The following is a 25169-nucleotide window of genomic DNA, read 5'->3' on the forward strand; positions in this document are numbered from 1 at the left end:
GGATAGTGACTAATTTAAGAATTCTGATTTGATGCAATGTGTTACTTGATTAGACTAAGGAAAACCAGAATGAATTCAGCATGAAGAACTGTCTTGAGACTTTTCAACTGTGAAAAATCACACAGACTTCCCCCCCCCCCCCAGGGGCTCAGTAGGACAGCTTTCCTTAGAAAGGTTTGAAGCACAGCCAGTCTTGGTCTAATACTTCATAAATAGACTGGATTGTGCCAAATTTTGGTTGCCACACTTTTTAAAAGATGTAGATGGGGTGCCTGGCTGGCTCAGTTGAAGAGCATGTGACTCAATCTGTGGATTGTGAGTTCGAGCCCCATTTGGATACAAATAAAATATTTTTTGCTTACAAATAAAATATTTTTGAAAATGTAGATAAATTTAGGAGCCCATAGAAGGTGGTCAAAATGATCCAAAGCAGGCAGAATATCAGCCCCAAGATTAGCACTGACTTTTTTTTTGGAGCCCAACCTAGAGAAGTTTGAAGTTTTCAACAGCAATACTGCAAAAGACCACAAGATGGCAAAAGAGCTCTAAAATGTTGCCACTACCACCCCTCTCCACCCCTTTTTAAAGGCAGATTTGGAAGAGGCAATTTCAGATCAGATGTTCCTTGATAAAAACAAGGGAAAAAAAGTTTTAAGAATGTCTATATTTCAAAGCTAATAGAATGAACAAAATACTTGTTTTGGCAAGTTTTTGCAACACTTGTTTATAAGATGAATAAGGTCTGAGGATCTAATGCATGGTGACTATAGTTGATAACACTGTATTGTATAATTGAAATTTGCTAAGAGAGTAGAACCTAAATGCTTTCATCAAAAAATGTATGTATATGTGTGTATCTAGTGTGTGTGTTTGTGTCCATGCATCACAGGTATATATAAAGCCACATGTTGAGATGTCAGTATTATAAGAATATGGACTCTCAGCTAGGGATACTGTGTAACTATTTGGGACAGAACCCCTTTACCAAGCTGCACTGAACATGCAGCACAAGCCAAAAATAAACCTTTGTTGTGTTAATCTAAAAAAAAATACATGTAGGGACCCCAGGGTGGCTCAGTCAGTTAAACTTCCCACTCTTGATTTTGGCTCAGGTCATGATCTCATGATTTGTGAGATCAAGCCCCGCATAGAGCTATGTGATAATAGTACAGAGTCTGCTTGGGATTCATTCTCTCTCTCCCTCTGTCTCTCCCCCTCCCCCACTTGTGAGTGCAAACGCTTTCTCTTTCAAAATAAACATTTAAAAATAAATGCATAAAAATAAAAAATAAAAATACACACACACACACACACACACACACACACACACACAGTGACAGATAACCAGATGGAAGAAATCCTTTCACAATTTATATGCATATCACATCATCACTATGTATACTTTAAATATCTTACAATTTTATTCATAATAGAAAAAAAGCTAAAAAAGAAGAAAAAGCAATATTGGTAAATGAGTTAGATATTTCTCAGACAGATAGGTCAGATATTTAACAAACATCAATATTTCTTTCTTAGCTTTCTGCCTTCTTTTTTTTTTTCTTTTTTCTGACCTCTGTCCTTCTGTCTCCTTCCACCAACGCATGGTATAATAAGGAAAGCAATATAATGTAGTGATTAAGGGAATGGGTTATGGAGCCCTACTGCTTGAGTTCACATAGAAGCCACTAGTTATTAACTATGGGACATTCAGCAAATTATTTAACTCTGGGCCTTTGTTCCTTTTTCTGTGAAATGGAGACAATAACATTGTCCACTTTGTTGAATTATTCTCAGGACTAAATGAATTGATATGTATAAAAGCTCTTAGAACCATGTTTGGCATATAAAAATGTTAAATTTTGGGGCGCCTGGGTGGCTCAGTTGGTTGAACGTCTGACTTCGGCTCAGGTCATGATCTCACAGTCTGTGAGTTTGAGCCCTGCGTCAGGCTCTGTGCTGACAGCTCAGATACTGGAGCCTGCTTCGGATTCTGTTTCTCCTCTCTCTACCCCTCTCCCGCTCATGCTCTGTCTCTCTCTGTCAAAAATAAATAAACATTAAAAAATTTAAAAAAAACCCAAATTTTTATGGAATTCAAGTTTCAGGTTTTTTTCTATTAATTTATAGAACTACCTTGTTTTAATTTGTTAAGCAGATGAGTGAACTGTTTGAGGATTTTTCTTGTTAAACTCCCAAATCAAATTTAGTTGCTTTTGGTGGAGATGATATTTAATAAACTTTTATTTTTCTATCAATCATGTTTTCCTATTTCCCACCCTTAGATTAGTCACTGAGGAGAAGATGACAGGGATTTTGTTTATTTATATATTGGATTTTTATTAAAGGATATAGTGTTGTTATATTCCCAGAAAGCAAAACAAGAAAAAGGACAGATTCAGGCAGGATAGATTTTTATGTTTTAATTAAAAAACATATTTTTTAAGTTTATTTTGAGTGAGAGATAGTGTGAACAGACGAGGGGCAGAGAGAGAGAGAGAAAGAGAGAGAATCCCAAGCAGGCTCCATGCTGTCCTCACAGAGCCCAATGCAGGGCTCTAACCCCACAAACCTTGAGATCATGACCTGAGCCAAAACCAAGAGTCGGACACTTAACCGACTGAGCCACCCAGGCACCCCCTAGATTCTTATGTTTTAGATATTTGCTATCTGAATAGAAGAAAGATCTTTTCAATAATCCAGAAGCTTTTTTTTTTTTTAAAGGATACTGTGCTTTACTTATTTAACCATTTCAGGATCATATTAAACCTATCTGCCAAGGAAATTGACACATGTACATTCACTCTTTAGAAAACAAAACTTTTTAAGTAAAATACTTCAAGCATCCAAAAGGTATTGTATGTATTTGTATGATAAATACATATTTGTATATTTATATGATAAAATCATAAATATAAAATTAATGCCGTGTACTTACAACCCAGTCTAAGAAATAGAAATTAGAGGCATCTGGGTGGCTCAGTCGGTTAAGCATATGACTTCAGCTCAGGTCATGACCTTACATTTGTGAGTTTGAGCCCCGCGTTGGGCTCTGTGCTGAGAGGTCAGAACCTGGAGCCTGCTTCAGATTCTGTGGCTTCCTCTCTCTCTGCTCCTCTCCCACTCATGCTCTGTCTCTCAAAAAAAAAATGTTAGAAATAGAAATTAATAATACTTTTGAAGCCCCACATACCCTTAGTGATCCCATGCCATTCCCTGAACTCCCCCCTTTATGACTTTTTGATTTCTTAATCTCTTACATTAAAAAAATATTTTCCCATTTGCAGACGTATTCATAAACAATGTATTGCCTAGATTTGCATGTTTGAAAACTTTACAGGAACAGAGTCATATTATGGGTGTTCTGCACCTTGCTTGTTTTAGTCAACATTATATTCCTGACATTCATCTGTGTAGATATGTTTAGCTGGAGTTCACTCATTTTAACTGCCATATGTTATATGTGACATATTATGTGAATATACCATTTATTTTGCCTTTCTTCTGTCGATGAAAAATGGTATTAAAATCAAGAAGACGTTTGATTTTGCTTTTAAAAAATCAGTGCTTCTATGAACCTTTTGTGCTTATTTCCTGGTACACATGTTCCAGAGCTTTTCTAGGCTGCATAGTTGGGAGGAGGGTAGTGCTGGAAAGCTATATACAGTTTTCCAAGATGATTATTATCCATGTGCCTTCCCATTAGAGGTATCCAAGAGTTAATGTTATTCCATATTCCCACCAACATTTGGCTCTTGAGGTTTTGCCTGGTGTGTACAAACTGGTCTCTGCTCCAGTCACTCTGGCCTCCTTAGGGTTTTTCAGGACCTTGCACTAACTTGTTAGTCTGCTGGGAACGTTCTTCCTCCTGACACCTGCATGGTGGTGCTTTCACCTCCTTCAGGCCTTTACTGAATTGTAAAGCTTTCCTCGTATATCCCTTTTACTTATTTATATTTATTTATATTTATTTCATTTTTAAGTAATCTCTACATCCATCGTGGGGCTTGAACTTGCAACCCTGAGATCAATAGTCACCTGCTCTACTAACTGAACCAGCCAGACGCCCCAGTCCAGCTGTTATAAAATATGACATGCCTCTCTCCCACTCCCTACCCTGCTTCACTGCTTCGTTTTTCTCCAGAGCACTTATTACCACTGCCTTTCCCCACCGGAAAGGATAGGGACTTCGTATATCTTGTTCATGGTTGCATCCCTAGTCTTTAGAGTGGTAACTTGTGCACACTAGACTTTAATATGTATTTGTTGACTGAAAGGAATGAATCTCCTTGAGGTTTCATTATTATTTCCTTGATTATTAATGAGATTGAGCAGATTTCTATTGGCTATTTGTACTTCTCCATCTGTGAATATCTTTTGCTCATTTTTCTATTGTGTCGTTTAACACTTCATTATAAACACTTCATTCTTTGCTAATTTCTTGCATGGTATTCTTCTACTTTGTGACTTAATTTATAACTTTTAAAAAAAATATTGATATCTTGGGGTGCCTAGGTGGCTCAGTCGGTTAAGCGTCCAACTTTGGCTCAGGTCATAATCTCATGGTCTGTGAGTTCGAGCCCCACGTCGGGCTCTGTGCTGACAACTCAGAGTCTGGAGCCTGCTTTGGATTCTGTCACCCTTTCTCTCTGACCCTCCCCCGTTCATACTCTGTCTCTCTCTGTCTAAAAAATAAATAAGCATTAAAAAAATTAAAAAAAATATTGATATCTTTTGGTAAACAGTTTTAATTCTAAATAGTGGAGTTCATTAATATTTCCCTGTATGGTTTGTGTTTGACTGTTGTGTAAGGAATTCTTTTCTAGCCTGAGGGCATACAAGTATTTACCTATGTTTTTTGTAAAAGTTTAAAAACTTTGCTTTTCACTTTCAAGTTTCTTTTTTTTTTTTAATTTTTTTTTAACGTTTATTTATTTTTGAGACAGAGAGAGACAGAGCATGAACGGGGGAGGGTCAGAGAGAGAGGGAGACACAGAATCTGAAACAGGCTCCAGGCTCTGAGCTGTCAGCAAGAGCCTGACGCGGGACTCGAACTCACGGACCGCGAGATCATGACCCGAGCCAAAGTCAGCCGCTTAACCGACTGAGCCACCCAGGTGCCCCTCACTTTCAAGTTTCTAATGTACCTGGAATGGATTTGGGAGTATGTTGAGAAGTTGGAATCCACTTTTTTTTCTATGTGGAAAGACATCCTTTTCCGTGCTGATCTCATGCCACTTCCGTTTTATATAAATATATATACATGCATATATATAATTTCTATCTCTATATTTCTATGCTTTCTATAAGTGCTTTGGTCTTTCTTTTTTGAACTCTTTTTTTTTTGTTCTTTTAGTTTTTTGTTTATTCTGCATAATGCCACACTTCTTTTTACATATTACAACTTTTAATGCTTCCTGATCTTGGTGGGGCAAGTCTCCCCTTCTTATTCTTCTTCCATAGGAGAGTCTTAACTCTTCTCAGCTCCTCATTCTTCCATATAGACTTCAGAGTTGGCTTACTAGATTGCAAAAAAATGTGCAGTTCAGGTTTTGACTGAAATTCCCTTGACTTTATACATGTCTTTAGGGGAGAATTGCTATACATACGGTATTGAATGTAACTATCTATAAACATATATAGCTCATGTTTATTTGGATGTTCTTTAATATCTCTCCATAATGTTTTATAATTTTCTCCACATGGAATCTTGCATAGCATTTTAAAGTTTTACTTAGTACCTTAATTTTTAGCACTACTATGGTTATTATTTATATATTTATTTATTTTAAAATTTTATAAGGTGCTTATTTATTTTAAGAGAGAGAGAGAGAGAGGGAGAGAGAGAATCCCAAGCAGGTTTCATGCTTAGCTTAGAGCCTGATGTGGGATTCAATCTCATGACTGTGAGATCATGACCTGAGCTTATGTCAACAGTCAGACGCTTAACTGACTGAGCCATTCAGGTGCCCCAATAGTTATTTTTTAAATTACATTTTTTGACTTTTTTGTTTTCTGTATAGACACGCATTTGATTTTGTAATTTGATCTTATACTGTTACTCTGTTAAATCATCCTATTAATTCTAGTTATTTATCTGCAGGTTCCTTGGAGTTTTCTGTGTACATAGTCATATCATCTTCAAAAAGTGATAATTCTATTTCTTTTTAATCTTTATGCCATTTTTTGGGTCTTAACTCATTAGGTAGGACCTCCAATGTAATGCCAAGAAAAAGTTCGGAGCCTGAGCTTGCTCAGATTCTGTGTCTCCCTCTCTCTCTGTTCCTCCCCCACTTGTGTTCTTTTTCTCTCTCTCAAAAAAAGTAAATAAATAAACATTACAAAAAAAGAAAGTATTTTAAAATTCCTTAATAATGTTTTTGACACTTTCTGATTTTGTGATTTTTTTTTTTTTTTGTAAATTGTTTCATTTCTTGGTGCTAGTATATAGTTGTGATAGGTGCCGGGTGGGTGGGGGGGGTGCCAGCCCAGAAAAAAATACAAATTCAGTATGCCCAAGGATTGTATTTTCAGAGAATCCTTATGTGACTTTGGCAATCTTTAGTGAAAACTTGAGGGGTCTTGATATAATCTTTGTGTAGCCCTGACTTAATAAGAAACATTTTTTTACCTTTTTTCCCTAAGAGATGTCAATATCTTTTTTTGTAAGTGTGTGTGTGTGTGTGTGTGTGTGTGTGTGTGTGTGTGTTTGTGCGGGGGGGATAACCACTTTGCAGAATGATCTGTGGCTTTACAAAATAAAGGTATTTCTAAGCAAAAGAAAAAAAATCAATATACATTCTATGTTTCAGTCAGAGTTTTAAATCTGAAAACTGTACCCTCATGTGCACATAAATTATTAAAAATTTGCTTTGGCACAAGGAAAAAACTGTGGTCATTATAAAAAAAAAAAGTAGAAATGAAAATGAGCAGGAAAAAAACTCTCAATATATCCCACTATTAACACAAGGCTTTTAATGACATCTACTTTTGGATATATGATTGCATATATTTATATTTTTCTTTTTAAAAATGGGAACATACGATAGATACTTTAAACTTTTTTAGTTAATACTGCAATCTAAAAAATTAAATTGTCGAGCAATATTTCATTATGTGGATATAAAGCAATTGTGTGGTTTGTCCTCAGTTATTTCTTTTTTTTTATAATTTTTTTTAACGTTTATTTATTATTGAGAGGCAAAGAGACACAGAGTGTGAGCAGGAGAGGGCGCAGAGAGAAGGGGAGACACAGAATCCGAAGCAGGCTCCAGGCTCTGAGCTGTCAGCACAGAGCCCGACATGGGGCTTGAACTCACAAACTACGAGATCATGACCTGAGTTGGTTGATCGCCTAACCAACCGAGCCACCCAGGTGCCCCAAAGTCCTCAGTTATTTCTGCAAGCTCATCCTTTTCTTCAGAGTCATTAAATATTGCCTGTTCTCGACACTTGGCCTAGACCATCTTCTCAGTATTATCTCCCCAGGTAATCTCATCAATGGCTCACAGCTTCAATTATTAGAAACATGCCAGTGACTTCTAAATTTACATTCTCATAAGCCTCTTTTGAGACCTAGCCTAGGTATATCTCATTGCCTATTTAGCATTTCTGCTTTGTCAAAGACACTCCAAACTCTACAAATCCAAGCTATGCAGAACTAATGAATCTCCCGTCCCCCAAACCTGGCAGTCTTCCAGTGAAAGGCAAGATTATCTGTCCCACTGAATAAGCCATCAACTTAGGAATCACTGTTGACACATCCTTCACTTCTTCCTCATACCTACATATTACCAAATTGTACCAATTTTGCCTCCTAAATATGTTAAGTTTTTTCCATTTCCATTGCCAGCACCTTAGTCTGTACTGTAATTTTTGGCCAAATGAACTGGTTTCCTATACCCAATTAGGCCTCCATCTTATAAATTCTCTATACCAAGGCTTCTCAAAGTATCTGTGGTGAAGGACCAATTTTTTAAATTTCCAATCTGGGGGCACTTTAGTGGATTAGTTGGTTGAGCATCCAACTCTTGATTTTGGCTCAGGTCATGATCTCACAGAGCCCACTTAAGATTCTCTTTCTCTCTTTGCCCCTCCCCTGTTTATGCTCTCTCTCTCAAAAATTAATTAGTTAAATAATTAACTAATGCCCAATCTGTCACAGAACAATATTTTTGTTAAATACAATAAAAATAAGTTACTGGAAAAAATAAAATAAAAACGCAGAGATACAAAATATAAGCCATGCATTTTTATTAGCTTTAAGACCTAAAAGTGCTGTGTTAAGTTGATATAAAAGTTTCTGAACATTCACTTTTGGCCCTTAATTTGACATGTACTGTTTTATCTCCATTGTGTAGCAAAATGGCTGGAGTATAGAAGACACTTAAATGAAAGACATAACTTTGGCAATTGGACATTCAAATTGTTTTCAGTGGTGGCCATTTGAATCTATCTGTAGTTAAGTCTTCATTTCTTTAGAATCGATTCCTAGATATAGAATTGTTAGATCCAGGGGTGCCTGGGTGGCGCAGTCGGTTAAGCGTCCGACTTCAGCCAGGTCACGATCTCGCGGTCCGTGAGTTCGAGCCCCGCGTCGGGCTCTGGGCTGATGGCTCGGAGCCTGGAGCCTGTTTCTGATTCTGTGTCTCCCTCTCTCTCTGCCCCTCCCCCATTCATGCTCTGTCTCTCTCTGTCCCCAAAATAAATAAACGTTGAAAAAAAAAGTTTTTTTTTAATAAAAAAAAAAAAAGAATTGTTAGATCCAGAGTATAGACTTTTTTTTTTTTTTTAAGCTAGGCTTCTTGTCTAGCACAGAGCCCAATGTAGGGCTTGAACTCAAGACCAGAGGTGAGATCAAAGGTCACACACTTAACTGACTGAGCCAGCCAGACACCCCCAGAGTAGAAACATTTTTTAAAAGGTTTCTGTTGAGTTAAATTGCCTTCCAGAAAGACTGTGTTCACATCAATATTGAATGTACATGCTCATTTCTGTTCCTTAGGAATAGGTCTCTCTTTTTTTTTTTAAGTTTATTTATTTATTTTGAGAGAGAGAAAGAGCACGCGCGCGCATGTGTGTATGTGTGTGTGTGCATGTGCATGCAAGGGAAGGACAGAGAGAGAGAGGGAGAGAGAGAATCCCAAGCAGGCTCCATACTCAGTGCAGAGCCTGATGCGGGGCTTGATCGTAGGACCTCGAGATCATGACCTGAGCTGATATCAAGAGTCTAACACTTAAATGACTGAGCCCCCAGGTGCCCCAGGAATAGGTCTCTTTGTCTGTTAAGCTCCTTCACTCAAATTTAACTGCTTCAATCATGGCCTCTGTCTTGGGGCATTTTCAAGGTGGGGAGGCACAACTTTTCTTCCCCTTGTCCCCAGTGTGCATTTCAGACTGGCTCATTATTATATGGTATTCACCTTTGTCCCACCTAGAGTGGGTTGCTGTGAGGCAAAAGGAAGCAAGAAGACATTGGTCCTTCGGGCTGTCCCAATTCTTTGGATCTTCCAGGACCCTGATGAGCTCTCCCATTGTGACTCCTTTACATTAGCTTGAGGCAGAACTTTTGGTTTTTGTAACCTAGTAAGGTTAGTGATTATCTGACCTACACCCATTTTGGGATTACTGTCTCTGGGCAATACAGATATCTCTTTGCAAGGCTCTAGAGTGTTTCTTATTTGTTTTCAGATGGGCCATTTTGACTGAAGCTTATTCTTTCTTGCAAGAATTCAATGTCAGAAGTAGCCAATTATATGACTTAGCTTACATGACTGAGGATAGTTTTTGATTTTGATACAAAAACACTGGCTTGGGGGTATCTGGGTGGCTCAGTTGGTTAAGCATCTGATTCTTGGTTTTGGCTGAGGTCATGATTTTGCAGTTCTGGAATTCAAGCCCCGCAATGGGCTCTGCACTGACAGTGTGGAGCCTGCTTGGGATTCTCTTTCTCTCCCTCTGCCCACCCTCCCCCCCCTACTGTCTCTTTCTCTCTCAAAATAAATAGACTTTTAAAAAATTAAAAATAAAAAAAACACTAGACCAAGCAAATAAATTTATTGTCTTATATAACCCAAAGTCCAGTGATAGGTGGTAACTGATAAATGTCAGCAGTGGCTCACTTATGTCAGTATAGACCCAGGTTTATTCTTCTCTTCATCCTGCCATTCTCAACAGAGGCTCTATCCTAAGACTGGCTTCCTGTGGTGGCAAGGGAGCTGCCAGTAACTACAGAGGATAGAGACTTTCTTGGTGATGTCTTGGAATGGAGGCAAGGAGAGGCTGTCCACTAAAATGAAATGTCTTTTCCCTTTAGTCTGATTGGCCCAATTTAGGTCTTGTGTTCATATATAAGATACTGTATTTCTAAAAGCCTCTCAAGCTTTAGGTTTGATAGGCACAGATACAGTGTTCCAAGTTATAGTAGTTTAACTGAGCATGGCTAGATATAAGGGTTCAGGTGATGTCATCCACATCTTCCTTCTCTCTTTAACAGCTTTTCTCCATTTGGTAGTCACAAAGGCCACCAGAAACCTGAGACTTACATCTTATCAGGTTAGCAACCTTAGCAGAAAGAGAGCATCTTCTCTGATAACTCTGCAGAAAAACCCCAGAGAAGATCCTGCTTGGCCATATTCTCATTCCTGAATCAATTACTGTGACCACAGGAATAGAATACTTTGGTCAGGTCTGGGTCCTGTGTCTAAGGGGGAAGCAAGCACCCCTAAGCTACTTAGAAATAGTTCTCTAGAAAAGGGCTTGGTTACTGAAAAAAGCCAGAACAGGTACTGGGAAGGCAAAAATAATGGCTGTTCACTATAATGGTATTTTAGCAATTCAAAAGAGGCCAATTTGGCAGAGTAGTAGCTCTCAAATTGTGGTCCCCACAATTTTTGACCTATTGAATCAGAAACTGTAGGGGGTGGAGTCAGAAATCTGTGTTTTAAAAACCTACCTATCATGTGATTCTGATGCAGGATGAAGTTTGAGAATCAGTGATAATGAGGTTTCCCTCTGGAGCTTTGGAAGTGCAATAGGTCAAGCAATTAATTCTGGGGATAGGGGAGGTTTCTTAGGGGAGGTGGAATCTAATTTGAGCTCCAAAAGATTAGGTGGACCTCACCGTGTGAAAGCATTTCCATTTCTTTCTCTCCACCTTCCTACTCTTCTCTTGCATTGAAACCTGGCTGATGCCAATTTAACATATTCATTCTGCCTCTTGAGTCACTGTGTCTCGGCTTTTCTTTCTCCTAGAATATCCTTTTTTTTTTTTTTTCCTCTTTACTGATTCAAATCCTAGCCATCCTTGAAGGGTCAGCTCAAACCTTCATTTCTTCCAGGAAATCTTTTTTTTTTTCCAATTTATTTTTATTGTTTGTTTATTTATTTATTTATTTTGAGATAGAGCGTGAACAGGGGAAGGGCAGAGAAAGAGGGAGAGAGAATCCCAAATGGGGTCTGCACAGTGTACAGAGCCCAACACAGGGTTCGAACTCACAAAGCCATGAAATCATGACCTGAGCCAAAGTCAGACGCTTAAACAACTGACTCTGTCAGGTGCCCCCATTTCTTCCAGGAAATCTTACCTGATAATCTCAATTTTCACATGGTAATTGATTTTCTATATACCAGGTACTATGATAAGTACTGGAATTATATAAATATACTATCTGGCTTAAAGGATATATGCATTTTTTTTAAGATGCCATCAGAATGCCCTCTAAAAAAGGCTCTACAGTTTACATATTCACTAACATATGAGTCTACTAAATTCCCCACATATTCACCCCCACTAGATACTATCAGTCTTTCATTTTTGCCAATCTGGTAAGTGAACAATATCTTCTTACTGTTTTAATTTGTATTCCTTTGATTACTAATAAATTTGACTATTTGCATTTTCTCTTCTATAACTTGCTTGTTAATATCTGTCTGCTATTTTATGAGAATATCAGAGAATGAGTGGCTTATAAACAACAAACACTTATGTTTCATAGTTCTGGAGCCTGGAAGTCCAAGATCAGGGTGCCAGCATGATCAGGTCTGGTGAGAACCCTCTTCCTGAGTTGCAGACAGCTGTCTTCTTGTGTCCTCACATGACAGAAAGAGAGCGAGAGAGCTCTCTGGGGTCTCCTTTATAAGAGCACTAAATCCCATTCACAAGGCCTCCATCCTCATGACCTAATCACCCCCAGAGGCCACACCTCCTAATACCACCACATTAGGGGTTAGGGTTTCAACTTGTGAATGGGGGTTGAGGCGGGGGACACAAACATTCATTCTGTAAGAATATTCTAAGTTCGTTAGTTTTTATTTTTAAGCTTATCATACAGAAACTTTAATTTTCTTTCTTTTGGTGTACAGTTCTTTGTATTTTAACTTATGTACAGATGTGTATAACTACCACCATAATCAGAAAAAGAACAGTTTTATCATTCCAAAATGCTCCCTTGTGCTAGCCTTTTACAGTCACACTTCCACTCCAACTGTAACTCCTGGCAACTACTGATCTGCTCTCCATCACTGCTGTCTTATGGTTTTGAGAATGTTATATAAATGGAATCACATAGAAGGTAACTTCTTGAGGTTAGATTCTTTCACCCAGCATGTTTTAAGATTTATCCAAGTTGTTGTATGTATCAGTAATGTGTTCCTTTTTATTGCTGAGTAATGTTCATTGTATGGATGTACCAAAATTTGTTTATCCATTTATCCTTTGAAGGACATTTGGTTGTTTCCTGTTTGGGGCTATTATAAATAAACCTGCTATGGACATCTGTGTATAGGTTTTCGTGTTGATATAAGCTTTTATCACTTTAGGGTAGATTCTCAGGAGTGGGATTCTAGGGTTATATAGAAAATGCTTGTTTAACTTTATAAGAAAGGGCCAAGCCATTTTCTAGAATGGCTGTACTATTTTGGATTCACACTAGCAATGTATCATATTACCTACTGCCTCTTCCAGAGCTAATTAAATTAGGGATAAGTGGCTTAGCCAAAATGTATGTTCTATTAGTCAGACCAGTGACTTATGAATGGACTAGTATGAGAACGCTGCAAAAAGGGGACAAAGGGACCCAAACAAATCTGAATCTGAGATTTACAGAAAGAAGAGAAGCAGAAGCTAAGGTCAGAGGGGAAGCAGAAACCTAGAAATACTGAGTCATCTGTATGGTAGACTTATTTAAGTAGGGAACAACAGTTGCCTGGGTCAGAGGGCATGAGGAGATGACAAAGTCAGCAGAGCTGCTGTTGCTGGGTCATGAATGATGAGAAGTTCATATTCTATTGCTCTTTGAGACCTGGCTTTCCAGTAGCAGAGCTGGAGGCTCTGTCCTTTTGTTTGTTTGTTTGTTTGTTTTCTGTGCAGCTTTAAAATAAACTCTCATAAGTTATAGAAGGAACCTTTAATGTAAAAGCTTTACTGAGACATGATTCACATATGAATTCAATGGATATCATCCATTGAAAGTGACCATTTGGTGGTTCTTAGTATATTCATAGAGTTCTACACAGCTATCACCACAATCAACATTAGAAAGACTTCCATCACTCTAGAAAGAAATTTCAGGGGCACCTAGGTGGCTCAGTCAGTTAAGCAAATGACTCTTGATTTCAGCTCAGGTCATGATCTCACAGTTCATGCGTTCCAGCCCCATATCAGGCTCTGTGCTGATAGCATAGAGCCTGCTTGGGATTCTCTCTCTCCCTCTCTCTCTGCTCCTCCCTCACCCACGTTTCTCTCTCTCAATCTCTCTCTCTCTCTCTCTCTCAAAATAAATAAACCAAAAGAAAAAAAAAACTAAAGGAATTAAAAACAAAACAAAACAAAACAAATAAAATAAAATAAAAAGAAACTCCATATCCCCAGCCAAACAAACTTTTTTATCATGGGGACCATGTGCAGTTCCTGATTGTTCCTGAGTAACAGGTTTCCATTCCCTGCAAGTCCATGAAAGTCTTCATATAAGACAATCACAGCTTACTGCAGGAGCCAAGTATCAACCCACTCTATTGAAATGACAAAGCCTACCTCCGACATGTGATTGTTCATTCTGTTTCTGAGTATGACTCTCACAGGGCTCTGTGTGATGTGTGATGTTCTCTTCCCCCAGGTGGTAAGTATATGTGACAACAAATTGCTAGCAATCTCATTTTCTCAGTGTTGGGTGTCATGTGTTCAGCCATGTCAATAATCCTAGGTTGGGAATCCCACCCTTGCTAATGGGGTGACTAGGAAGAAAATAAAACAAGGTATTCAGTAACATATTTGAGCAGGCAGAAGAAAGAATCAACACCCTTGAAAATATTTAATTGAGAGTATCTAGTCAGAGGAGCACAAAGGAAAAAGAATGAAGAAAAATGAACAGAGCCTAAGAGATATGTGGGACACCATCACACATACCAGAGTATGTGTAATAGGAGTCCGAGAGAGAGAGAGAGAGAGAGAGAGAGAGAGAGAGAGAAAGGAGAGAGAAAAACAGGGAAGAAAGACTTTCTGAGGAAATAATATACAAAGACTTTCTAAATTTGGTGAAAGATGTGAAACTACACATCCAAAAAGTTCAATGAACTAAAAGTTCAATTTATCCTAGCAGGATAAATTCAAAGAGATCCACATACAGATATAGTATAGTCAACCTGTTGGAAGACAAAGAATCTTGAAAACAAGAGAGAATGGACTTATCTTGTACAAGAGAGCCCCAGTAACAATGACAACCAATTTCTCTTTGCAAATTGTGTTGGCCAGAAGGCAATAGAATGACATATTTAAAGTGCTAAAACATGTGGTACCTGGCTGGCTCAGTCAGTAGAGCATGTGATTCTTGATCTTGGGGTTGTGCGTTCGAGCCCCATGTTGGGTATAGAGATTACTTAAAAAAACTAAAAAAGCCTTTTTAAAAAACATTTCTTATTTATTTTTGAGAGAGAGAGAGAGAGAGCGAGAGAGCAGGAGAGGGGTAGACAAAGAGGAGAGAGAATCCAGGGCAGGCTCTGCACTGTGAGCATAGAGCTCAACATGGGGCTCAGACTCTTGAACTGTGAGATCATGACCTGAGCCAAAATTCAAGAGTCGGCCACTTAACCGACTGACTCACCCAGGTACCCCTAAAAATAAAAAATAAAAAATAAAAAAACTTTAAAAGAATACAAAGTGCTAAAGGAAAAAAGTATCAACCAAGAATTCTGTATATGGTCAAACTATCCTTCAAAAATGAAAGAGAACCACACTCCTTTTTTTTTTTAGTATTTTTTTAACGTTTTTATTTATTTTTGAGACAGGGAGAGACAGAGCATGAACAGGGGAGGGTCAGAGAGAGGGAGACACAGAATCTGAAACAGGCTCCAGGCTCTGAGCTGTCAGCACAGAGCCCGACGCGGGGCTCGAACTCACGGACCGTGAGATCATGACCTGAGCCGAAGTCGGCCGCTTAACCAACTGAGCCACCCAGGTGCCCGGAACCACACTCCTTTGACCTCTGAAATAGCCACTGCCACCGCCTTCCAGGAAGAGAAGAAGTGGGAGAGGAACTTAAGTTGCCTGTCACCCAAGTCTTCTAGTTGTGTTGCCTGCAAAGAGTATAGTATGTTCATCTGTGCCAAGCTTGCCTGCACCTCTCCTCTAATCCAAGCTGGATCCAGAATTGCATCCAGACCAATTTCTGCATCAGTGTTATCTTGAGAGAAGAGGGCTCTACAGTATTTAATGGCAGCACAGAATGGTGTTTTAGCTAATCCAGTGGGAGTTTCACGCCAGTGCAATCAGAGAGACATTGATACTATTAGCAAATTTATTGGTGCAGGTGGTGCAACAATAGGAGTAGCAGTTTCTGGTTCTGGTTTTGGAATAGTATTTGGCAGCCTTCTCATTGGTTATGCCAGAACCCCTCACTTGAATCAGCAGCTGTTCTCATATGCTCTCCTCGGACTTGCCTTGTCTGAAGCTTTTGTTTGATGGTCCTTTCTTAATTTTATTTTCCATGTATGAGAAATTACTGCTTGAAATGTTGTCCCTCATATTAATTATGGATGTAATTCTGTGTATCTTACAGTGACTCCAAAACCTATAGTGCTGGTGCCACGGAAACGTCCATTACAAGTTTCCCCCACTGTCTGAAAGTAGAGCATTCCTATGAAATATTTCTTAAGCCAAAATGGTATAAAGTGAAGAGTGTCCCCCCCCTTTCTGAAAATTGTGTTACACTGCTGTTTTTTATGAAAGATCTACATTGGTACCTGTTTTAGCTGTTTCTTCTGCCAGTTCAGATCTATTCTTGAACCCTTCTAGTGAACTTGTTATTTTAGTTATTGTACTTTTTACCTCCATAATGTCCATGTGGTTCTTTGAAAAAGTTATTCGTCTATCTTTATTGACATTCTCTATTTGCTGCAACATGTCATACATTTTATTTACTTCTTTTAGCATGGCTCCCTCTAGTTCTTCTAATATATTTCTTTTTTTTTTTTCAGATTTTATTTTTTATTACTTTTTAAAATGTTGATTTATCTTTGAGAAAGAGAGAGAGAGAGAGAGAGAGAGCAAGGGAGGGGCAGAGAGAGGGGGACACAGAATCTGAAGCAGTCTCCAGGCTCTGAGCTGTCAGTAGAGCCCAACGCAGGGCTCGAAACCACAAACCATGAGATCAAGACTTGAGCGGAAGTTGGACACTTAACTGAGCCTCCCACGCGCATCTCTACCAATACATTTCTAATAATTATATTAAGTCTTTGTATGTTAAATCCTATATCTGAACCTTGTCACAGGCAGTTTCTGTTGTCCTATCTTATTGTGTAGGAGTCACACATTCTTGTTTCTTTGTATGTCTTGTAAATTTTTGTTGTTGAAAACTGGACATTTTAGGTACCATGTAGCAAATCTAGATCCTGATTATCTCTCTCTTGGGACTTATTTTTCTTGTTGTTTGGTTGGTTGTTTGTCTAATAACTTAAACAAACTATTTTAGTGAAGCCTATTGCCCCTTCAATGCGCAACCTCTGTTCTTGCTCCTCAGAGAATACAGCCGTGGATAGGCACAAGTTACTCTGGGATGACAGTGTTTTAGCAGAGCTCTCTTTGACAGTCTCTTTTCCTGATCTCTCTGTTAAGCTAAGCTGTCTGCTTCTGTTAGTATTTAAAATCCCTTCCCTTTTGGGCGTCTCAGCAGGCTGTTTGCATGTTCTTATGACATGGAATCTGGCTTTTCCTGCTGTAAGTAATCCAAAAGAGAGAAGGGAAAGTCGGGTGGAAGGTATCCTCTTTATGGCCTACCCTTAGAAGTCACATAGCATCCCTTCCACCACATTTTATTTATTAGAAACAATATGATAAGTCTGACCTGGGCATTCAGTGAGTGCGGAATTAGGCTCTACCTTGTGAAGTGAATCATATCAAAGAACCGGTGGATATATTTAGGAATCACTTTTTTTTTAAGTTTATTTATTTTTGAGAGATAGAGAGCAGGGGATGGGCAGAGAGAGAGGGAGACAGAATCTGAAGTGCTGTCAGTGCAGAGCCTAACACGGGGCTCAAACTCACAAACTGCAAGATCATGACCTGAGCCAAAGTTGGACTTTCAACTGACTGAACCACCCAGGAACCCTTAGAAACACCTTAATAAGAAGAGGCAGACTGGGACACCTGGGTGGCTTAGTCGGTTGAGTGTCCAAGTTCGGCTCAGGTCATGTGGTTCATGGGTTTGAGCCCCACATGGGGCTTGCTGCTGTCGGTGAAGAGCACACTTTGGATCCTCTGTCCCTGTCTCTCTGCCCCTCCCCTGCTCATGCTCTCTCTGTCTCTCAAAAGTAAACATTTAAAACACACTTTATAGTCTGGCAAAACGAGGCAAAATTCAAATATCAGTAAGACCCAACTTTTGTTGATGTTTACGTTCTTTAGCAGGGCATGATATGGCTCTGGGGTTTCTCAGACTTTCATCATGGTTCTGTGTCTATCTCAATCATTAGATTTTGATTCTAAAGATATATGGAGCGTAGAGGTGCCCTGGGTGGCTCAGTTGGTTGGGTGTCCAACTCTTGATTTTGGCTGAGGTCATGATCCCAGGGTCATCGGATTGAGCCCCATGTTGGGCTCTGTGCTGAGTATGGAGCCTGCTTAAGATTCTCTCTCTGTCTCTGTCTCTCTCTCCATCTGTACCTCTCCTCAACTCATGTGTTCTCTCTCTCTTTCTAAAATAAATATAAATACATACACACATACACACATACATACATACATACATACATACATACATAAATAAAGTAAAGACATATAGAGGGCAATTATTGCCCCCAAATCCCATTTTTTACAACACTTGCACTTGAGATGAGATGGTGATGAGATTCTTTATGTCATTTAGACAAAGTCCCATGCATGTTAACAAATCACAGGAAAAACCTTGGGATGACTATTCTTTTTTCTAATCCTTTCAGGCATTGAGCTGTGACTGTGCTGAGCAGGCGGGAGGCGCACAGTGGCTAGTGCTGCTCAGTACTTGTATGGCCAATCAGAAAGCAGTGTGGGTAACAAAAGGGGTGGAGGATTGTGGACAAGAGCGATGGTCAGAAGAGGATGTGGAGTAAAACGACTTTTTTTCTGTCAGGAATGCTGACATTTTTAGATGGGAATGTGCATTTCTGCAAGTGGTCCAAGGTAGCTAAAAGGTATAAAAGCATGGAGTAGTGTGGGTATAGTAGATTCTAAAATTAAAAAAAAATTTTTTTCTTAGGAATGCCAAAAATATTCATGAACATCTTTTAGTTTACAGGAGATTTCCAGATTCACATCTTATGGGCAAGCTAATCTTCCCTTACCCCTTTATGGTAAGGAAGCCAAAATCCAGTGAGGTTAGTATCAGAGCAGGGCTAGAAAGGAAACTTTTGTGATTCCTAATCCAATATGTATTCAGTGTTCTGTATAGCCATAAGTGGCTTATCAAGATTTGCATGATCTGATCCCTTATACTTCTCTATCCTCATCTTGTCCTTCCTCTGTATCATTCCACCTCAGCTGTGCTGGCCTTCTAGTTATTCCTCAAACATACCCAATGTGCTCCTGTCACAGGGCCTTTGCACTTGATGTGTCCTGTTGGAAACCTCTTCTTCCAGATATCTGAATGACTTTCCCTCACTCTTCCCTTATATCTCTGCTGTCACTTTACCAGAGAGGACTTCCCTGGTGACCATATCTAAAGCATTATCCAGCCACTGCTTTATCATTTTTCCCTTACTTGCTTTATTTCCCTTACTTTATGTTATCACATTATATATTCTTTGTTTATTATTTCTTTCCACTAAAACGCTGTGAAAGCAGGTACCTGATTTTTCTTGACTACTGTATCCTCCAGTATTAAGAGTAGTGGCACAGAGTAAGTATTCAATGTAATGAAAGTCAGTTTGTCATGCCTTTGTTCAAAAGCTTCCCATCTCTTCACAGTAAAAACCAAAGGCCTTGAGATGGTCTTTGTCATGGACTGAATTGTGTCCTCCCAAATTCATATGTTGAAGTCTTAACCCCAGTATGCCTCAGAGAATATGACAGTAGTTGGAGATAGGACCTTAAAGGGTAATTACAGTTAAATGAAGTCATGTGAGTGGGCCCTAATCCAATATTACTGGTGTCCTTATAAGAAGAGGTTAGAGACACTAGAGATGTATATGCATAGAAGAAGCCCATGTGAAGACACAGAAAGAAATTGGCCAACTGCAAACCAAGGAAAGAAGCCTAAGGAGAAACCAAACTTGTCTATACCCTGATCTTGGACTTCTAGCCATCAAATATGTGAGAAAATAAATCTGTTGTTTAAGCCACCCAGCCAGTGATATTTTGGTAATGGCAACCACAGCAGACTAAAATAGCCTGGTTCCCCTCCACCTCATCTCCTGTGTCCCCTCTTACTCATGCTATTGCAACTTCTTTGGCTTTCTTGCAGTTTCTCATGTATGCCAAGATGGCCTTCACCACAAGAATTTTTGTATTTTATGTTCACCTTTCCTAGGCTGCTCTTCCTCCCAGATTTCTCTAGTGCTTATTTATACACTTCAGTCAGTTTTCTGCTCACATGCTGCCTTCTTAGTCATGCCTTTTTTTTTTTTAAGTGTATTTATTTATTTTGACAGAGAGGGAGAGAGAGAGAGAGCGCGCGCTTGTACACAAGTGGAGGAGGGGAAGAGAGAGAATCCCAAGCAGACTCCATGCTGACAGCATGGAGCCAACATGGAGCTTGAACTCACAAGCCATGAGATCATGATGACCTGAGCCAAAATCAAGAGTTGGGTGCTTAACTGACTGAGCCACCCAGTGGCCCCATGCTTTTTTTTTTTTTTTAAAAGAAGTTTGTTTGCTTATTTATTTTAGAAGTAATCTCTATACCTACCCAACGTGGGGCTCGAACTCATGAACCTGAGATCAATGTTGGATGTTCTATTGACTGAGCTAGCCAGCCACCCCTGGGTCATGCTTTCTTGACCATCCTATTTAAATCACAGCTTCTGTTACTTCCTTATTCCCTCTGTCCTGATCTTCCTTGGTTTTCTCCAAAGCAAGTACCAATCTGACATACCATATATATTCTTGTTTATTGTCTGTCTCCCCCATCTAGGCTGTATATGCCATGAGGGCATGAGTTAGTGTTGCCTTCTGGTTTGTCACTGACTCTTTGGTGCCAGAAGAGTTCCTGGAACAGAGGAGGACCTCAAATAATAACCTCAGTTAATGAATGTTAAAAATGGTCCTGGAATATAGGTATACAGATAAGTAAGACAGACTAGAAGGTCCATGAATCCATTTTATATATGGGAACTTACTCCTTTGTTGTTTGTTTTTTAAAGGGAAGAGCCATTTCAGTGAAGGGGGAAGAAAGTATCATTTTTTAAAATATCTGGAAACTTCATGATTTAATATATTTGGAAGAAAATAAAGTTAGATCTTTACTTCATATCAGAAAAAGAATAAATGTTAGATAAAATATATCTAACTGCAAAAAATAAAATTATGAAATTGTAAACAAAAATTTAGCAAGTTTAGGAGAATTTTTGTATAATTCCTGGGTGTGTATGCTTCTGGGGAGTAGAGTGAGGTTTCTTAGACAGAAAGAATACTCAGAAGTCATAAGAGAAAAGATAGATTTGATTACATTTAAAATTTACAATGGCAAAAGATACTCAGAAAGAAAATATATACCTATTTGACAAAGGGTTAATGTTCCTTCTATACTAAGAATTACCTCCTAATACAAAAGAGACAATCAGCTCATTAGAAATATAAGCAAAGAATATTAGAAGGATTTTTTTTAAAGTTTACTTATTTTTGAGAGAGAGAGAGAGAAACAGAGCATGAACAGGGGAGGGGCAGAGAGAGAAGGAGACACAGAATCTGAAGCAGGCTCCAGGCTCTGAGCTGTCAGCACAGAGCCCAACATGGGGCTCCAGTTCACAGACCACAAGATCATGACCTGAGCTGAAGTAGGACACTTAACTGACTGAGCCACGCAGGCGCCCCTGAAGGATTTTTTTTAAAGGAGGAAACTCACATGGCCGGTAGATATGAAAGGAGGTCAATAACTTCATACACACATGAACACACACACACATACACACACATTTTTACTCATTCATTTTGTAATAAAAGTATACACTAATTTTTCTACTGTGTGTCAAGTATTATTATAGGCATTGGAGATAAAGCAGTGAAGAAAACAGGCAAAATATCGAACATCATGGAGCTTATGTTCTAGTGGACAGAGATAAGAAGCAATAAGAAATAAATTATATGGTATGTTAGGTGTAAGTGCTGTAGAAATAAGTAAAAAATGTAAGGGGACAACATAAAAGAAAAAGGAATTTACAAGATTATTTTGCCCAATTCTAGGGAAATGAATTTGGAAACCCAGATAAAATGGATGTTTTTCTAGGAGAATTAAATTGCCAAAATGATTGTGGGGGGGGGAAGAAATTATAATCAAATTATATATCATAAAACATCTAGATATAGATATATATAAATCTTTAATGTAGCAGTGTAACTATTGGGATTCTAGCCTATAAAAATAAAAATATCAGTGGGTAAGGCTGTTTATATACAGCAATGTTTATAGTATCCAAAAGATTGAAAACAACTTCAGTGTCAACAACACGTTGAATAATGGAGCCATACTGTGAATATTATCTTTTTAAGAAAGAGGATCTATATTGTTTATTTGGAGAAATGTCAGTAATCAGAAAAGGAAATAGCAGGCTAATGTGTAAGTTTTTGGCAAAAAAGAAAAAGAACATTTCCCGTTACATGCAAATAATATGTTTGTGTATGTTTGTATGAATATACAGAAATGTATGGAAGGAAACACTTCAAGACTCAATATTAGTTATTTGGAGTTGGCGTGTTGGCTTTTTTTTTTTTTTTTTTTGGTTTGTTTCCTCTACCAGGATATTTAGTTTGAAATAAAAATGTGGTTAAATATAGTTTGTAAAAAAGACTTTTCTTTCATTTTTTTCTGTGCTTATTTTATTTTTATTTATTAAAAAATTTTTAATGCTTATTTTTGAGAGAGAGAGAGAGAGAGAGAGAGAGAGAGAGAGAGAGAGAGAGAGAGAGAGAGAGAGAACGCGAGCGTGCACGCGCGGGCGCGCGCGCGCGAGCATGGTCGCGGCGGGGCAGAGAGTGAGGGAGACCCAGAATCTAAAGCAGTCTCCAAGCTCTGAGCTGTCAGCTCAGAGCCCCACGTGGGGCTGGAACGCAGCAACCACAAGATTGTGAGCCAAAGTCGGACACTTAACCGAATGAGCCGCTTAGGCCCCTCTCTATGCTTATTTTAATGTTAATAAAAGAAACGCATCTGCTGGCTGCTAGGTAAAACTGACGCATGAGACGTGGGGCAGGTGGTGTGATTTGTGTGGTATCCTAGGTGAGACTTCTGAGTTTTACCAGATTTTGCCCAACCATTGAGCTTTTATGTTGGTGTAGTAGAGTAAATTAAGTTACTCAAGTTCTCTCAACCCCAAGTTTTTTCATCAGTTAAACGAAGGTTAAAAATATCTAACACACAGGTAGGTTATTTTTATTGTGGAATGACACATGAAAGGATTTTTCGAGCGTTAAGCTTTCAGCTTAATAAGCTTCAAATCAGTTCCTATTTCCTGATATTTTCAGTGGCTGTGATACCCATCACATCATTGCTAGGGATGCAAAAATAGATTTAAGGCAGGAACATAAAGGCAGGAAAATCTTAACCATACAAAGCACTATGATATCCAGTGCGAAATGAATATTACTGAAGCCAAAAATGGCCAGGGAAGACTTCACGGAGGCGAGACAACACAGATCTTAAAGGTTGCGCAAGATTTGGATGGGACAAGCACAGAGCGGTTAGAGGCAACGATACACTGGGTGCTTGAGAACACGGTGGACTCCTGGAACGCCACACGCGAGAGCGCCCCCTTCCGGAACCAAGCTCCGCTGGCTCCTTTCTTTTGCCTCCCGGCGAGCGCGGTGCCAGCGGTACGCAGGCGCCGGGAGCAGATGAGGGCTCGCAAAGGCTCGATAGACGCGCATGCGTGCAGCTCTCTGGAGGCGGTAGCTTCTTCGGCGTCGAGACTGGAGGCTGAGTGCTAAACTGTGTGGGGCGCAAATGGGATCCGGCTGTTAGTCGGGTAGGCATAGGTAGGACCGCTGCCTTGTGGGGAATAGGGGGCTGGAAGGCGGGAACCCATAGCGTGGGGGTCCTGAGCCTTTCCTGTGAGATCCGGGCCGACTATTGTATTTGTGTCGCAGCGGCTGCGCACAAAATGGCGGCGGGCCGGCGGCGGGGGCGGGAGGAGGTTGGGGGACCCCCGGGATGAGAAGGAAAGCTTGGCTGCCCCGCTACCGCGTCCGTTCACTTTGCTGCCCCGGAGGGCCGGGTCGGGCACCCGTGCTAGGACATTGCTTCTGGAAGAGCCGCCCGACTCCGTTGCATTGGGCCGAGGAACAAGAACAGCCCTTTGGCAGCGCCGTGGCGGCCCCTTCCCCATCTGCGCAGGGCCTGCCGAGGCCGCGCCGGGCCTGACAGCCAGAGGAAGCGGTGGTGCGGGAGCACCGACGAGGGAGTAACCTTTCCCGTCGGGCCTTGAAGAGAGGCGGTGGAGCTTGAGCTGAGCCCTGTGGCGAGCGACGTTATGCAAGGAGCGTGGAGAGAACATGTTTGTGTTTGGGGCTGGGGAAGGGGGAGTTGGGATGAAGGGAGAATGTTAGATCCAGCGGCTTTTGCTGGTTGCTGTTTCCGCCTTTCGCGGGTATGAAGGCAAAGAAAATGTCACCTCTGTGCGGGATACGGGGAACCATAAATGATTCTGATATTTACAAATTTCTCAAAGGAATCGCGAATACGGATCTTTAGTGGTTTACTTGTGTGTGATTCCTAGGCTCAGTCCCCTTCTGTTAAAGGTGGGGAGAGAATGTATACCACACAGTTGGATCCTTGAGGACGTTTTGAACAGATCTTTTTTTGTTTGAGATAATTGCGAACCAGGGAGACTTTTGTTAGTACAAAATCTTTAATTGAACTAGACAGTGACGGCTGCCTCAAGCTAATTTTTCTTAATCTTAAACATTTACTCTAGGGTGAAGTTGGGGGCGGGGAGGGTAAAACCCTATTTTAATCTGAAGGATTTCTGAAGCAAAACTTGTTACCAGGATCTGGCAACTTAAGTTGATTCAAATTCTTTTTCTAACCGGCTTTAGAATCGTGCACGAAAAAATTTATTCGTTTTTATCCATCTGTTGTAAAGGGTTGACTTATATGTCAGGGATATTTGCTGACTCAAATTTGCAGTTAGAATTGAAAAACTGGAAAAATTAATTTATAAAAAAAGGTTAATGAAACTTACACAGAAAAATAAATGCACACTTTACATTATTCCAGCATAGCTTTAATTTTATTAGGCATTCTAGACTTTTTTAATGTTGCATTTTCTTTCAATATGACAACATTTCATATACATTTTATTTTGTATCCCCATACTCTGTAATATGCACTTTTAAGTGATGTGGACTCCAACATGTTAATACGGTAAAAATATGCTGGGCCGTTCCCTGCTTGGTTATTGGAATCTAGTTCAGAAAAAGGTAAAACATTTGGAAGAAAATCACAAAATCTCATTGGTTCCTATTAACTAGTTTCAGAATGTTTTTATTAGTGTTA

The 25169-nt window shown here is 39.5% G+C and overlaps 1 protein-coding gene and 1 pseudogene across 11 annotated transcripts in view; both read left to right on the plus strand.

Moving 5' to 3' along the window:
- The window catches only part of ZNF638 (zinc finger protein 638), a 137106-nt gene that overhangs the window by 27455 nt on the left and 84482 nt on the right, over nucleotides 1-25169 (plus strand). The window contains exon 1 of one of the 11 annotated variants that reach the window (XM_027072243.2): nucleotides 23484-23640. The exons of 9 other annotated variants lie outside the window; for them this stretch is intronic. The gene's annotated coding sequence lies outside the window, so the exon portion shown is untranslated. Of the gene's footprint in view, nucleotides 1-23483; nucleotides 23651-25169 lie in introns of those variants that run through there. One more of the 11 variants, XM_027072242.2, reaches the window with a different exon arrangement.
- On the plus strand, nucleotides 9082-18793 carry LOC128311226 (ATP synthase F(0) complex subunit C3, mitochondrial-like; annotated as a pseudogene).

This window comes from Acinonyx jubatus, chromosome A3, assembly GCF_027475565.1.
Source record: "Acinonyx jubatus isolate Ajub_Pintada_27869175 chromosome A3, VMU_Ajub_asm_v1.0, whole genome shotgun sequence".
Classification (NCBI taxonomy): domain Eukaryota; kingdom Metazoa; phylum Chordata; class Mammalia; order Carnivora; family Felidae; genus Acinonyx; species Acinonyx jubatus.